Source organism: Ascidiella aspersa, chromosome 3 (assembly GCF_963924565.1).
Source record: "Ascidiella aspersa chromosome 3, kaAscAspe10.2, whole genome shotgun sequence".
Classification (NCBI taxonomy): Eukaryota; Metazoa; Chordata; class Ascidiacea; order Phlebobranchia; family Ascidiidae; genus Ascidiella; species Ascidiella aspersa.
In genome coordinates this window covers 23128861-23143528 of record NC_139449.1, presented here as the reverse complement: position 1 = coordinate 23143528, position 14668 = coordinate 23128861, and the positions used below count along the sequence as shown (strand labels likewise).

The 14668-nt window shown below is 37.1% G+C and overlaps 1 pseudogene across 1 annotated transcript; it reads right to left on the bottom strand.

Moving 5' to 3' along the window:
• Positions 1–8574: 8574 nt before the first annotated feature.
• Positions 8575–12757, bottom strand: LOC146160936 (uncharacterized; annotated as a pseudogene). Its single transcript, XR_014494664.1, has 3 exons — positions 12229–12757; positions 10828–11071; positions 8575–10746 (listed from the first exon to the last, which is right to left on the bottom strand). The product of XR_014494664.1 is annotated as an uncharacterized LOC146160936 (transcript).
• Positions 12758–14668: the final 1911 nt, after the last annotated feature.

The window sequence follows — 14668 nt, the reverse complement described above, 5'->3', positions numbered from 1 at the left end:
ACCCGATACATTTTTAAAAGCAATTTGTGTGCACACCTGAGGTAGAAACTTGCACATGGATAAGTTCAAAACAAAGGTTGAAATGTGCTAAATTCCCCAACTTCAGGTGCGCATAAAACCTTGATTGCACACCTGCACATTTCAAGTTTGGCACTGCACACCGGCGATTTTGGCATGAACAGCCATAAAATGCAGACTAGGCCGTGTCGCGCTGTGCCTATTCTGCTGCATTTTATGGTACTTCACGCCAAGATCCCAGGTGTTCAGCACCAAATTTTGAGGTGTGCAGGTGAGGAATTATGTTTTTTTGCACATCTTGGATGGAAAACTAAGTTTAGGTGCACAACATATCGATTCTTGTCTACACACAAATTGCTTTAGAAAAAATATCGGCTCTTACTATTTAGTACATAGAAAGTAACACAAAAAAAAACTCTACAAATAACCCATACCACAGCGCACATCATTTGGGTTAGGGTGTCAGATAGCGTTTGGGTTAGTCGAAAAACTATGTAGAACCGCTTACCGAAATAATGTAAGTTGCGACATGCAGTATTTGTAGACCTTTTTTGCGTTACTTTCTGCATACAAATCGATAGAGCACCAAAATATCGGGTGTGCACTAGGGTTACTCTCGGCGAATGTTTCGACAGGGGATTCCTGGGAATTCTCGCGAAATAACGATGTCAAATTTCAGAAATTTTTTTTATAACCCCTGTTATTTGGGAACATAGCAAAACTTTAAAAAACTTGTCTTTCTTGACTGATATAAAGAAAAAAATATTACCAAACCTATTAAAGTTATTGCCTGAGTTGCTTTATTTGCGCTTACCAGCGGAAAAACTTCATTAAATTTATTTTACTAATAAAAATGCACCCTGCATGTGCTTGTTTTGTAACTAAAAAAAATAATGGTGCCGCATTTAATACAAGAAAGTCTTGTAAGATTGCAAAAGCAATATACTGCAGAACATAAATGAGCTCAATTAAATGTTTGGAGCTAATATAAAGTAATTTTAAACATCATTATGACGCAATTAGGCCTAAAAAGTAAAATAATTACGTTGGGATTCGAGGGAATTTTCATTTTTTAATCCCGTTTCTCGGGAGTGAAAAAATCCGGAAAAAAGAGGAACCCTAGTGAGCACTTGCTACGAAATACACACTGGCGCTGTGCCAAAACTGTTTTTTTCTTAATTTCAAAGGTCAATGTTGCTTGTTTTACCAAAGTTAACTCAGTGCTATTTATCAAGTAAGACATACTTTGTTTTCTAATACACGGTGAAAACTGGTGGTAACCCAGGTTGGAAAGTAAGGCCTGCAGTTTCTCGCTCAGCCGCGGTCACAGCCGCGCATTTTATGTAAAATCAACGTAAAATGCAGTCAGCCGCGAAAAATCACTCAAACGCGGTAAACTTACGTCGCGCTAACGGTTTTCAGTTTAGTGCTCCATTTTCAGCCAGGCAAATTTTACAAATAACGTTATTACAGCCGTGCAAATTCAAGCAGCAAAATCATCTCCCCCGCGCAAAATCCAAACTTTCCAATCTGGGTGGTAACCAGGGAGTCGAAAGTTTTGGGTCAATTTTATCCGAACCGTAACTGAACCGGTTTTTATAAGATTTTAAGGAGCCGAACCGGAACTGTACCGAATAATTTAAAAGTACCTGAACCTTAAACGAACCCGAACCAGTAAATAAAAGCGGTTTGCTCCTGCATGACGTCACAACTTCTAGTTTACAGAGTCAAGTTATGCCATGTTCGAAATTTTATGAAAAAAATATAAATATTGAATGAACAAATTGTTGATTTGGCGCTGGTCTAGAATCCTACCACAGTTCTAAAATCAACGCACAAAATTTGAGTTAGCATGCGGGTTAGCGTTTGGGTGTGGGTGGGTCAAGTATTATTATATTCCAAATTTAATAATAATACTTGACCTACCTTAACCCAAACGCTAACCTGTACCCTAACCCAAATGGTGTTTTGTTGTGGTAGGGTTATAGACCAGCGCCGTTGATTTTTTAGATATTTGAATAATGAGTTGCTGTTTTTTTAATAAGTCACATAATTTAGATTAAATGACTTACAATTCAAACATTATTCTCTACATTTATCGAACCACATTTTGAGATTTAACGCAAATTATATTGTATCTGAACCGGAACTTTATGAAGCGGTTTTGAAATAGCTATGGTCGAACCGTAGCTGAACCGGATCTTTTAAATTCCCCCGAACCGAAACTGAACCGGAATCCGAAAAAATCCTTGAACCCGAACCGAACCTGAACCGGAAAAGTCAAACGGTTCGACTTCGGTGGTAACTGCTCAAAGGTTATTAGTATACTGAGTACTGATATAAAAAAATGAAAAAAAAATCACATTAAGCCACAACGTCGAAAGCATTACAAACTTCTATTTAATATATGAACCCTATTCTTTCGTCGAGTATGATTCTCGGTCTTTTATAATTCTTTCAGTTTATTGTAAACAAAAACTACACGCTGGAAGTCAGCAGTAACAACACAACTTTAAAACGTCATAATGTATGAGCGCATTACGTCATGAATGAGCACTCATGTGTGACCACATGATGCAATATTAATCTATGCTTCGTAACTATATTAATTTATGATATGCAGCCAAAAGCACGTGAATCTTCTTGAATATAATTTATTCAAATGACAAACGTTCCGAAGGTTGGTTGTACACGCACCTTTACACCAGTAAAATAGGCCTAATCCTAAACGATTTGGAAACATTTTCATAATACTTTTTGACTACCGTATGTCAAATATTTAATAGATCATTTTAGTTAAAGGTTATCAAACGGTGTGCCGCGGAGTCCTGGTGCGACGTTTTAATTAACCAAGGGCGTTACATAGTGATTCCGTTTAGAACAGGGGTCGGCAACCTACGGCCCGCGGGCCGGATCCGATGTTATTCATCCGGCCCGCCGCCTCTTTGACAAATTAGACACGAGTCTATTTCACATACTTTTTGACTATTTTAACTACTTAATTGCGAAAAGTTTTCACGCTTTGCGCGAATGTTCATTATACGTACGGTTTGTTTACGTTTTGATGCTGGCTTTTCAACTAGATCAGCGCTTCTTTACCGTTACGCCGTGGAAGGCTGCCAAGTATGTAGCGCAAAATGGGAAAAAGTATTAAAAAATATTGGATATACATTTTTTATTATTTTTAACATTTTATTAACACACTTCTTGGTTATCATTTTGTGCAGCCCGCAGAGACCTTTTTAAGTTTGGTTTTGGCCCGCGACTAGAAAAAGGTTGCCGACCCCTGGTTTAGAATCTAAAGTTATCCCCCTTAAAAACATCCAAAGCCGCTGCAGAGATCCACCTTTCGTTTAAAGCACCATTCAAGTTATGCTCAAATATGACATCACCACGTCCAACATTTATGAAACCGGGACTCCTCTCTCATAACAGACTTTTAAACGCTTATCTATTGCCAAAATAGAATAATATAAGTTAAAGTAGAATTAAAAGAAATATCGGATGACAAATAATACTTGACAGCATATCCCGTGTTAAAGAAGTTGAGGATAAAATATTGCAAATAAAATCGCAGTCGGAAAGATATTGGTCAAGCTCTTCCGTTTTAAAGAATTTATCAACAAAAAGTTTTTGTTCTGATTTGGGGGGAGTACGTTTCATTCCATGAACTGTCATTCCAACAGCCTCTGCCAACCTTGCAATTTCGGTACCAATATCACCTGTTCCAAGGATTACCAAAGTCATTCCTTTTAAGGATTGGCAACTGAAAACAAACAATGCAAACTGAATGTGTAAAATAAATCTCCCCGTTAATGACAATGACTTCAAATGGTAGCAATTTACATCATTCGCAAACAGTTACATCATTCGCATTAATGCAACTTACCTGGAAAGAGATTGCTGTTCTGCTTTATGTTTTTTATTTTGAAACAAGGTGGGGCGCAAGTTTTGTTAAAATTGTGAAAGGGGGGCGGTTTCTCAATAAGTTTAAGAACCACTGTTCTAAAACAATTCAAGGGTACTGCACAAACTTTAGAACCTTAAGTAGCAGCAATTTATGTGCTGCAGTCGGGAGTTGTTTATTTTTTATGGGTACAACGGGAAGATTACGACAGAATATATAACTTGAACAAACAGTGCCTTATTCGACGAAGGGGTATACCAGATTGGCAAAACGGCAGTTGCGGTGAAACAATTTACCTTTTGACAGCAGCAAATACTGCCAAAATTAGATTTAAAACCGCGGTTTTTGAGAGCGCTGAGTCCTGATAGCGATTTAACTATACCGGTATATGAGTAGGTGGGTAACGTAAGCCGAAACTCAGGCACTTGGTTCAAAGAAAGCACGTTGCTTATTACAAAAAAATCCAATAATCCCAAAATTTGTTTGTTAATAAGATTTAGAAAAATATATACGGTAACTCAAGATTTTTGGTCAATTTATATAGGTGTGTACAATAAAACAATACACTGAATTACCAGTTGGACAGATTTTTATTAACATCAGATTCGCCTAAACCAGGGGTTGGCAACCTTTTTCTATTCGTGGGCCAAAACCAAACTCAGAAAGATCTCTGCGGGCCGCACAAAATGATAACTCAGAATTGTGTTATTTTCATGTTAAAACAACTGTGAATCAGCCGGACCTCGGATCGTAATAACATTTAAGAAGGCTGTAAAGTGTTGGCGCGAAGAGCGAAAAAGGCGTTTGTTTTAAAATTCGAGTTGACGCACTTGGCTGCCTTCAACGGCGCAAGGGTAAAGAAGCGCTGATCTAGGTGAAAATACAACATTAAACGTAAACAAACCAGATGTAGAATGATGTCGCGGGGAGCGCAAAAAAATTTCGCACTTACGTAGTTAAAATAGTCAAAAAGTATGTGAAACGGACTCGTGTCTAAATGGTCAAAGAGGCGGCGGGCCGGATGAATAACATCGGCGGGCCGGATCCCAACCTTCGGGTCCAAGTACTTGCAGGTTATCTCATCATGCTGAAGTAGGTTTAAGGAACTCCAACGTTGCAAAAAATCTTCCCCAAGTTTTCTCGTCACTAACAAACCGACTTTAACAACACGTTTGGCATTTTTAAGAGGAATGCACAGCGCTATTAGTTACTGAAAAGTTAAAAACTAAAATATATAGGCCCTAGCTTTTTTGCATGCCCTTTTTATGTTATTCAAAGCATGAGTGTAAAACTCGAGTATTGCTGAGAGCCGCATGAAATAATTTGAGTACGTCGGCGGGCCACACTAAAATACATATAATAATAATAATAAAAAACCTAAATAATTAACTAGACGAAATACCCGGCGTACCCAGGTTAAATAAAAAAAATAAAGAGTAGCCTATTTACCAGTTTAATTTTACTGTAAAGGATACTGGCGTTGCACCGGCGAATGAGGCGATGTAAATCAATGATAAATTGCGAAATCTACCTGGATTTTGCTTGGTTAAACAAAACGATAACATTTATCATGCTGTTGTTATCGCATATACTTCGTGGTAATGTCCGTGTAAATTTGCTCACTATGAAAAATGAAACGCGGCAATTAACATGTAACAAAACAGTACTGTTGCGGATAGCATAACATCTTCGTCAGAGGGCTAAATAATGCAAATTCATATTTTCAAAAGTCTTAGAACTTTTACTTATTTCTAAACGTGCATTACGTTGCGCTACACAAGTTGTTCCAAACCTTTTTGAACTTTCCAAATATGTATGGTTCGCGACACCCTTACTTATAACCTTTTCCTAGTGGTTAACTATCATATCACAACAAACTCACTAAAACTGTACATTTCATGAACAAGGCACAAAAAAATTCATGTTTTGTTGCACTTCCACCCGTTTCGATTTGTTTTAAACGCTTGTAGCGCTTAAATTAAGATAATTCGGGGCTTTGTAGAGTCTGTGTTAGATCACGTGTGAACAATTGTACGCCTCAAGCGAACTGTGACAACAGGATACGCAGGTGAACAGCGAATACATATACTAATCATGCATAACGAAACATTGCAAAGCGATGCAGACTACAGATTTTTTATCTTACAGTTTTGGATATTATAAAAGCGGATGCAATGTTTAGATTAGATTAAAACTTTTCGACGGCGATGCTCGCGGCCAAACGAATTAGTTCGCCACAAAACGGCTACAGCCGTTAAATTTATGGCAAGCATATCGCTACCGCAATAATTTTCTTTTTATGTTAATAAATAAGATGGCTAAAAAAGCACAAGTAAAACAAATTATAATACAAAAGTCCTCAGGCAGCTAACGACCATTTACTTTTGTGTACAGCCATATTTCCTTTTTTAAAGCCGAATATTGCTCGAAATTTTGCACAGAATATAACATCTTGAAAAAGCGTAACATAGTCGGGGCACTTTCGGTGTGTTTACATTGATAAATTACGTACCTTGCACATAAAAGGACACAGTTCACAAACGTTTTGCACGGTTCATCTTTGTGCACTTCGAATAGTAATTGCTTGGCGAAAAAAAACACGATATTCGTAGTTTCATACTTAACCACGCGCTTAAGTTTTCCCAGTATAAACACGTCACAGGACACAAATAAAATAGCTGGTATACGGTCTTCCCTAGCTTTTTGCAGAAAGTAAATACTTTCGATTCTAATTTTTTAAATGAATAAAGGGATTACTTTGTTATAATTGCGCTGAAGTTGAACTTAATCTGGAAGCTTGTTAGTTTGTTTTCGATTGTTGATTTGTACGGGTTTTAATATATGCTTTTCCAACGCAGACGTGCACTCCCGCGACTTATTTGTTCGTAAACCGTTTTGGTGGAATTGTACTGGTGAATAATATTTTTAAAGTTTCGGTTCTACACGATCGTGACGTTGTTATTCTACCCGAATCTCATTCTTCTGGGAGATTCGATATTAATAATGAATTTTACCAAATCTGTGTTGTTTGATGAAAAGTTAAATTTATTTGGCAATGCTTCATATTATAGGTATTCGTCGTTTATATTCAATGTCTTGTAAAAAAATAACGTTAGATTCGATAAGTGATGGCATAGAAAAACAGTTGAATGGTATTTTTTGTTTTGCAGAAGCGGACGGCTGTTTGCCTTTGGATCTATGATTATTTTTAAGAGTTGTTTTCACGCCGTTATTGCGCAACGTAACGTTCGCAGAGGGAGTATACGCCTGGTAACTATACATTGTTTGTTCCTATGTTTTCAAAAAAGAAGGCTTATAGTCTGTTATCTTGAAGAAAAGGGCCTTTGATTTGTTTCCAATCAGCTCCGCATTTTCGTCGAGTGGTTTAGTAAATAACGAAATCCCGCATAAGATTTATCGCTTGGGAATCACTAACAAACGAATTACCCAAGTTGTAGTAGCGATTGTTGACTTGTGTGGTACGGTATTCAAGAAAAAATGTATCCCCGGTGCCCAACTGCGACAAACGTAAGAAATCTTGTTTGAAAGTAAAATTAATCTTCCGTGGTTAAAGACACAGCGATTGCCAAATCACAGGTTTACAGATGGACGTGTGTATAGTAGCAATAATTGTTGTTTTAATACTTGTTTAATATTTACGCAAACACGGAATCTCAGTAGTAAACGGCTTAAGAAAAATCAGCAACCCGATTGAAAGTGAAAATTGCTTCCTGTGTTAAACCGCCGCAATAAACGCAATTTGTTGTTAACCCCCCCTTAGTTTTAAATGGGTAAACAAACTGTAAGAATCGAAATCGTCTTAACCAAGATGCTGTCAATCTACTCGACCTTTTGGGCTTTGCAATTTATTATCAAGCTAATTAAGCTTTAACCTGTGATCGCTTTATAGGATTGACCAATTTACAGTATTTTAACCTATTTTCAACTTTGAACAGGCCAACTGTCCAATGTTATTATGAATATTTAGGTTTAATTTGTCGACAGTTAATTTGCAATAGCACATGGCAATAGTGTAAGACATGCGCAAATGCAAATTACTATTGGTGTGTTGTAAATTCGCAAGATTTTCGATGTAGCCTCGAAATCTAAAACCGATCCCTAAAAGGTCCGCGAAGCAGTTTTATGGGGTTTGCGAAGGAAACTCTCTCCTAATCAATGCTAAAACCGGCCATACGGCCATTTGTTGGTATTGAGTAGCTTTATTGAAAAAAGATAAAACCAGAAATTAAGTAAAAATGCTAGTTATACTGTTGATTGTATATTTCAATGGTACCGATATTAGATTTTAGCTATGTTTCGAGTTTACAGTATTGCTAGGTAGGCCACTGTATTTTTATATCATTTTAGGAGAAATATATGAAAAATTGAAATTATAATATAACGATTTATATTTGCAGTTTGGTTTTATTGTGATAAGGTCATGTAAAGATATAAACCTAAATGTGTTTTGTGTGTGTTAGCATCAATCTGCCCTACAACGGAGCAAGTTAAACAGGCAGTTGGAATAAATTGATTTCACAAGTTACGTCATACAAGGCGTCACAAAGTTACGCTAAAACGCTCCGTCGCAAAGGAATATCTAAACAAGTAATCTTAAAAATACCACACAGTTCGTTTACTAAGTTCAAGTTTTAGGTTTGTAAGGTGTTACTTTTAACTTAAAGTTGTTAACAATTTCATTTTACATGTTAAACGCACGACGCCTTGATCAAAGACAAATTTATCATAATGGGGTAAGATAAACTAGAAACGTGATACAGATTTTGCGCAAAGCACGAAATTCTTACATTTACGGCCATGTATGACATATTATATAGTAAAAAAATTTCAAGGGGGCATGGCCATGTTTGGCATATTATGTAGTCAAACATTTTCAAGGGGGCATGGTCGTGTATGGCATATTATATAGTGTTGCTGATTACTAAGTGGGAAGTGCGGGACCCATGGAACATGGGGACCAATGGAACACCGGCATATTGCGCCCCCTGTTGGCAGAACCAAATAAAATTTTGGTTGTGGAAATGAGATTTTGTATACCTACCGAACTTTGTCCAAAAAGCTCCATATAGCATGCTTTTGGAAATGTTTTTTCATTCCAATTTTTCATTTTTCTAGGTAAAAAATGTACTTTTTAGTTTATATTCGTAAGGTGTTTTGATAGCATTTAGGCAATTGTAAATCAGTGAATATTTTTTGTGGACAGAGGGGTTACCGAGGTACATGTTGAAAGTTAGTTTGTTTAATTTGGTTCAAAGTACTGGCTAGCCATGGGTGTTTTTTAAAAAATGGCGATTAGAGGACCTTTAGGAACAGTTTGTTCCATTGGTCTTTTGATCATTTTGTGACCATATTTTTAGATTTTAAAGATATTAGTATGGCAGCTTTTAAGACAAGAACATCTCGTAAGGGGTTGTTTACTGAGGACCAGGGCTGCGGAGTCGGACTCGAGTACGTAACACCACGTAAAACTAACAGAGTCCCGAGTCCGACGTGCGCATGTGCAGTACCAAAAACTGGTATTGCCGTCAACTGCAATTTGTAACAAGCGGATTAGCATATGGTGAATATTTTCGAAACATTTATTGCGAGTGGATGAATTATTTTATATGATATCCCTATGAGTGGATTGCTGAACATCCACTGTATTGAGTTACGTAATTTAGCGGAAAACAGGCTGTAGAGTCAGAGTCGGGCTCGGGATTCGACGAAATCGTACATTTGACTATTATTATATTTGCAGATATTTTCTCCTAAATCATAAAACCAATGGATATAATAAACCTGGGTTGCAACTTCCACCAGAAATAAAAAAAATGTCATTTCAGCATGTTGTGCTTGTTTCCATGTGTTTTTATTTTATTTCTCAAAATACATTTGTGCCACTATTAATGCACCATTAAATGAGTAGTTATGCACTTCAGGAATACTCAGCGCAGTATCTTTAGATGCAGTCATGCTCTGTTCCATAGGTCCTTTGGGGTGGGACCGATGGAACAAAAAGTTTTTTTTAAAAAAAAACTTGGATATGTCAGATTTCAATTATTTTTTCCATGTAGGTACCCATAGTTGTGAGCTTTCCCAAGAAACTTACCGCGAGTGTTTTTAAGTTGTAATTCGAAAGATATTAGCGAAAAAACAAATCCGTTCCATGGGTCCCGCACTTCCCCTACTGTTAGCTTGCTTAAAGTTTGTTCTACATCAGGAGGTGGTCAAGTATAAGGAAAGCAAGGGTCCAGAGGTTGTGGTTATGACCCGGCAAGAGACAGGGTGGCTATTGCCAAGAGAGGAAGTACCAAAGATATAAGCAGACACTAGAAGGCAATATACAGAATACATCAAGAATATAATCTACCGCTATAAACAGACCTACAGAGTTCTTCAGCCACATGACCCTCCCCTTGCAGCCACCAAAATTGTCTAAGTGCTAATAGCATAACTAAATATTCTCATACTTAAAACACAAAATACCATCTAAAACTGCAATGGTTAGTAGAGCGCTTTCCAATTAAACTGATAACTAAGTGGTTTATCACTTAAGTAAAGTTGTAAATTTTTTTGAAAAACAGACCAAATCATACCAGGCTGTGTAGGACCAGAACTATGTGGAGTAATAGTAATGTTTTTTATTTTCCAAAGTGGATTATTTGCTGGAAGTGGCTCCTCCTTGAAGACGTCCAAAAATGCTGCAGAAATCCATCCTTCATTTAGAGCTTCGATCAAGCTGTGCTCAGATATTATATCACCACGTCCAACATTAATAAAACCAGGACTTTTTAGGTGACAAATCTTTAAACGCTTATCTACAAAATAAAGCCCAAGATTGCTTGTTTTTACATTAAATACTTATCCACATAAACTATTTCATTCTTTGCTTAATATACCTGAAAGGAGGTCTTGAGTTAAAGATGTTGTAGAACATTGCAGATAAAATCACAACTAGAAAGAAGTTGATCAAGCTCTTCCATTTTAAAGAATTTATCCACATATTTAGTTTGTTCTAGATTTGGAGGAGTACGTTTCAATCCGTAAACTGTCATTCCAACCATTTTTGCCATTTTGGCAATTTCCAAACCAATATCCCCTGCTCCAAGGACTCCAAGTGTCAATGATGTAAAAGGTTGGAAACTAAAAACAGTGTTTTTTAGTACTAAATGTTTTAGATCATCAAGTTAAAAGATGAACCTCCCCCTAGTTCCTTCCATGTTTACATTTTTTTCACGTTCTGGTGAAAGAATATTATGATACTATTAAATTTCTTGCACTCCAGAAAATCTTACACACAGCATACTTTCCAAACTAAAGTACTATTACCAGCAAATTTCATGTTTAGAGAGGTAAACGGCCAATCTGCATTCTGTGCAGGGTGCAGACTGCAGACCCTAGATTTATTTTAAGAAACTTAAATGCAGACCTTTATTAGTAATTAACTTTCACCTAAATTGAGGAAAAATATTAGTTTGTTATAGCATTGGAAATGTTACTTGTGAAAAAATACAGGATTGCACACCTGAAAAATTGTGGCAACAAACCAAAGATCTCAGCGAGAAGCGCCATGAAATGCAGAATGGATAACTGGGAATGCATCATTATTAAAATTAAATCTTAAAATCATACAATCTTTTTACAGTTGATATTACTTTGCCTAATACAGTGGTTCCCTAATGCTCAGACGGTATTTGGGATTATTTAAAAATCTGTTTTTTTACTTTGTTGATAAGTCTCCTAATACAACTCTTTGAGTATGGTCCACTATGGAAAGTATGACAAGTGCAGCCGCGATTAACAAACTAGACCTGCACCCCCAGAAAATAAATATGCACCTGGTCTTCCTATATGCTATAATGGCGCCTGGCAGTGTGCATTTTTGACCTTAATTGTAAGTTTCTAACTATAATTTTTTCGGCCCAGCACATGCAAGATCTTGTCGAGATCTGCCAATTTCCAGACGGGTGTATGATTACCAGGTTGGAAAGTTTGGATTTTGCCCGGGGGAGACAGATAAATTCTCGTGCAGGCCTTACTTTCCAACCGGTATGGTTAGAATACAAAAAATGATGTTTTCCTACATGTGCGTGGTTGTTTGGTGCATATTAGTAAGTCGCTAAAACAAAAACTCTAGTAGGGGTACCACAATCTATTTATTTTTCTGGGGGTGCCGTAAGCCATAAAAGGTCAGGAACCACAAGCCTAACATTTGTTCAATGCTAAATGTTTTATAGATCTAAAAAAACAGTAAAGTAAAACCATAAAGCAAATTTATTGTTTAATATTATTAATATTACCTGAATAAACAGGGCGCATCTTTTTCCAACAACCATTTATGTTGTTCTTGTGCCATGTATAAAGCCTTGAACTGCCTTTTCATAGAAAAGATGGCAGCTAAAACATACTCTGCAATCATTGGTCCAAAGCATCCCTTTGCCATAGTCAGAACAAAATGAGGTTTAAATGTACTGAGCTCGTTGCCAAGTCCCTTCATCATCGCATCTAAGCCAGCCCAAGTTGCTTGTATCCATTTAACGGATTTTGGAACAGCATTCAACCAGGATTTAATGCATGCTGGATCGGTAACTAAAACTTCAAGTCCATCGACACTACAAATAATTTCTTGTTGATTTAAACCATCACAGTCCACGTATTTGTAGTCCACTTCGAAATGGGGAAAGGGCTGTAATGATGTCGAATGTTTTAAAAAATTATCCCGAGCATTTCTACTCATTAACAAACCAACTTTAACAATACGGCTGGTCATTTTTTTTTTAAGTGAACGCCACCAGACAAGGTGATAAAAAGTGAGTGTTTTCTAGGAAACATAAGATACCGGCTGGTATTGTTGTTCTTTTAACGCATGACTAAACGCGATTCAAAACTCCACTTGGAGGCGTATCAGGGTCGATAGAGAGCGGTCTTTTCAAGAAACAATGCCAAATATCTGGTCCTCAAGGGGTATCTCGCTCCTCGAAAAAAAAACAGTTATTAAGAGCCTCATGATCCCAATTTTAACCTTTGAAATCAGTGTTGTCCCGGTTAGTGTACCGAAATACTTTATCTCCAAAGTGAAACGAATCCTCTTTCCATTTTTATGGGGGTCCAAATGGGAGAGGGTGAAAAAAGAGACTTTGAGTGCGAGTATTGCAAATGGGGTGACAGGCATGGTCAATGTAGATAATTACTTGTTAGCCTTACATACAAAATGGATCTATACACTACTCGACGAAAACGCGGAAGCGGATTGGAAACAAATCGAAGACCCCTTTATCCAAGGTAACAGATCAGAAGCGCTTCTTAATGGGAACATAGGAACAAACAATGCAATCACAAGGCGTAATTCCTATGCGAACGTTACGTTGCGCAATAACGGCGTGCAAACAACTCTTGGAAATTATAGATCCAACGCCAAACAGCCGTCCGCTTTGGCTAAACAAAAAAGTAAAATTCCGCTCAAATGTTTTTTTTTATTCCATCACTTATAGATTCCAATATAATTTTTCACCAGGATTGATTGAATAGAAACGGCGAGTATCTACAATATGACACATTAGTAAATAAATTTAACTTTACACCTATAACAACACAGATTTTGTCCAATTCATAAAATTAATATCGAGTCTCCCAGAAGAATGGGATTCGGGTAGCGCAACAACGTTCCGATCGTATAGAACTGTGGTGGCAGTGGCCATTTTTACGTGTTTAATTAATCGTTTTAAGTAATTAACGAACAACAAAAACATGCGCCCCTTTATTATTTCTTGTCTAATTATCAAAATTGTCATAACGCATCCTTACCAAAAACATCCTGTTGTATATTTATCAAATATTTTATGATTTGTCACTTTTTTTTTACGCCTTTTACCAAACACTCGCTGTCATTATGAGAACAAAGCATTCGGCTGTTTCACACATGACAAATAGCAAAAATTGACGCATATCCTTCCTCATATTGTACTAGAGTGTTCGACCTTAAATCGCCGCTTTGAGAATTGGCACATAAGCCGCATCTCAAAACAATGATTGAAATTGTGTTTACAGTTAGAAGCCGCTTTTCGTGTACTAATATGGACAGATGCTAACTTCCTTGTAGGAGATAAGTTGACAGAGAAAGGCGATAAGCCAACACCCGTGTGACGAAATTAATATTAGATAATGTAACAATTTGCCGTGTCATTGCTGCGTCATAACCTTTTTCTCGCACAGAAAATTTCTCTTCTAAGTTTTGTGTATAAAAAGGATTGCTTACAAAATAAAATGTCCAGTTCTCAAGATCAGCTTGCCGGCATTAGCCGGTTTGCCCATAATAGCCAACACAAACTGTGTGGAATTGTAATCAGACAACAGCAATACTTATTGAAGCAATAGCGAGGTTGATTGCCGAGGCAAATTAGTTTAATGAGACTTGCAATCAAAACACACGCATGCCTCAAATTGATGCCCTCCGAGTGAGGAACGAACCACCTGCAAACTACTTTCCCAAGAAGACTGAAGAAACGAAGCTCAAAGAAAAAATATGTGCCTAAATCTGTATGGACCACCTACAAACGGCCGCCTAAAAACTGTCATGTTTGGAACTTGCAAGAAGCCAGCTTTAGAAGAAATTAATCTCATCGAAAGATACGTGAAAAGACGCTCCATATCGTCAGCAAAGCATTTGCTTGGATTACGGAACACTAAATATAAACAAGCGTTGCCGACAAAGACTACACCACCGTTTGGAATCATGGAAAA